Genomic DNA, 3,127 nt, shown 5'->3' with positions numbered 1-3,127 from the left:
GGGGGAGGAGGGAGGGAGGAGAGCCGGAGAGTGAGAGATGCCGGGGGAGGGAGGTGGGAGGACGGGAGGGGGAGCCCGGCGGCCGCGGCGGGGACGCTCAGATCTCGCGAGAAGAGAGCGAGCGCGCTGCCCCTGGTGGGGCGGGGCGAAGCCCGGGAGCGGGAGGGCGCCACCGGAGGGGAGGAGGGGAACAGGGAATTGAGGGAAGTGGGAGGGACCGGCGGGGCGGGGAAGCGGAAAGGGGGCGTGGCTGAGGGCGGGAGGATTAAGCTGCCTTTTTGAAAGAGGAGCGCCAGGTCCCGGATTCTGGGCGGAGGTGGTTGCTGATTGGTGGAACTCGAGGCGGCGGTTGGGAGGGTCCTGGTCACGTGGGGAGAGTGGGCGGGGGAAGTTCGGAGAGCGGGAGCTGGATTGTAGTGGGCTGGGCCCCGCTGAGCTGGGATGGCAGGAGGATAGTCTTGGGGAGGAGCGTAGGGTGCTGGATGGATAACTACGTCCCGAACTGGTTCCTATGTTTTTCTAGGGCATGTGGGCTAGGGATGGGTACTTGAGCAGAAGCCAGCAACTTGAATGAAGAGTCTGTGCAGGAGTTACCTGCAGTGTCGGAAATGACTGTCCTGTATGCTCAACAAGGTATTCGGACTGAGGGTGTACACCACAGCTCTCAGGACTGGAGGGTGGAAATTTAATCTACAGAGTTACTTTAAACTGCATAAACCTCAGGACCTCTTGATTCACTGTTATTTTCTGGTGGACCCAGGGCTTATTCATGTTAAAACCTGTTTTTCATTACTACCAGAATAAACTGACAGCTCCATTAATGAAATGCAGCATTTGGTAAATGATGTTAAGTGGAATGATAGATACCTAACTTTAACCTACCAGATAAATCATTTCTAGCATTACCAAGAGTATTGTAGATTTGTAAAGCCAAAATTACCGTCTGATTCAGTTGCTGTATATTTGAAAAGGTTTTGGCTTTTGGTTTTTGGGGAGAGGCGTTTGGTCGCTTTATAGTCAAAATGTCTAATTTGACTCATCGGTTTTGCTGTCCATTTATTATGAATTGTACTTCCTCATTTACCTACTTGCCCAATTGCTGTTATGTTTGGGTTTCTGACTCTGCAAGGGAATATGTGAGTTCCTACTAAAGTTTGTGTTCTTCCTATTTTAAAGAAGCATCTGTTTGGGGGATGGATAGCTACATTTAGAAGCTGGTATTTTAATACTTTTACATAACAAACAATATAAAGTGAAATACACTTATTTGTTGACTATAAGGTTGAATTTGCCCTAAATTAACTTAATCCTGATGTCTAGGCTTTTGAGTGTTGCGCTTAAAGCCCCTTCTTGGTTGAAACACCCCATTGCAAATACCGTATTTTCTTGGTTTTTTCTTGTGGGAGTTTTTTGGAATTGGCTAATTAAAACAGGAGCTTAAGCAACAATGTTGCTTAAGACAATATCTGCAAATACTGAAGCTAAAAATAGGTTATCAAGAATTGAGTTGATTAAGATTGGGAGAGGCTCTGACTTCAGTGTAAGATAATGTCAGTCTTGAAGAGGAGTTTATAATCTCTACGCTAATTGAACCTCCATTTCCATAACATTATAATATAATAACAAACAATGTTTTTCTCTTGGTTGTACTCTCATATGACCCAGTTTCTTTGTAATGTAAGAATATATGTTCAGAGTAGGGATCTCTGAGGAATCAAAAAAAGAAACCAAAAAAATACATTTTAAAAAAGAATATATGTTCTTGGAGCCATTGTTTGAATCTCAATTCTGCCACTTTGCTAGCTGTGTTGTGCATCCTTTGGGGCATGGAGTTGACAATCCCTAGAATTCCTCATCTGTGAAACGGAGACAATAACAATACTTCCTCCTTGGGCTACTGTGAAATTTAAATGGATGAATATGTTTTGAAAAGCCCTGAGAGCTAGGCATGGAGCAGCAACTTACCACCTGTTGGCTGTCATTAACATGGGCATTAAAGCCAAGGTTATACTACTTCCTTTATTAAATAGATAAGTTTCTAAAAAACAACAACAACAAAAGCACTTGTATGCTTTTATAAAATGAGTCATATTTTGAAACTAAGCCAGTCGCCGACATTTGGATCTCTCAGACTAATAAAATATTTTCTGATAAGCAAGGGAGTCAATATAGGTTTGGCAACTTTATATTGGCAAGAGTATTAAAAAGGAACAACTAGCATAGATTATGCCCATCATTTATTAAAAAGTATTTTAACCTCAGAAATGGGGGAAGATTCATTTTTGAATAAAGGACAGTTCCTTGAATTGAACAGCCTCATGATGAACAATATGTCACACTAATTTTTCTTATTTCACTGTGAACCTAAGGAGACCTCATGGGCCAGCATTTAGAAACCCACTACATTAAGGTATATTTCAACTTAATTGTAAAGCATATAGTAAGTATAGTAACTCTAATGTATTTATTTTGTGAACGCAGATTTTCATATATTGGTGTTGCTTAACCAAAATTTAGCTGCATCTAAAAGAATCACTGTGAATTATGGCTTCCCTTAGGCTTTTAACCACCAAGGATCAGAACAATGCTTCAAAATGAATTTGTCATTAAGAAATCTGCTCATTTATTTGTTCAGTTATTCATTTATTCAATAATTATTGTTGAATGGCTACTGTATGTCAGGAACTAGGGTGAATGAGACAGATGGGACCTGCCATCACATCCTTTTTCACATCTCACAGTTTGTAAACCACAGACCCACGTTGGATTTGGCCCCAACTTTGTATATACTTCAGTCCAGAAATCAGATATTTTCTTTCCTATGGAAGCTACATCCTCAAAATGTCTATGAAATACTTTCTGAAGCAGCAGTAGACTATTTTTCTGTGCCCAGTCATATTCCCTGACTTGCAAATAGCAAATAAACTTTCAGGATGTTGCTTTTCTGCAAACTGCCACCTGATCTAGCAGAGAAAGCAGCACTGGAATAGGAACTCACTAGATCTTGCATGCCTGGCGATTGATATTCCTACTCATGCTGACAGTGTCCTGACACAGGAAAACAGGAAAACAGTGGCCTCATTTCGATTTATTCTTTCCATTTATGCATATGGAGCACGTGCATTCA

Source organism: Mandrillus leucophaeus, unplaced genomic scaffold (genome assembly GCF_000951045.1).
Source record: "Mandrillus leucophaeus isolate KB7577 unplaced genomic scaffold, Mleu.le_1.0 Scaffold469, whole genome shotgun sequence".
Lineage (NCBI taxonomy): Eukaryota > Metazoa > Chordata > Mammalia > Primates > Cercopithecidae > Mandrillus > Mandrillus leucophaeus.
The sequence above is the reverse complement of the archived record's forward strand: the minus strand, read 5'-3'. Positions refer to the sequence as shown.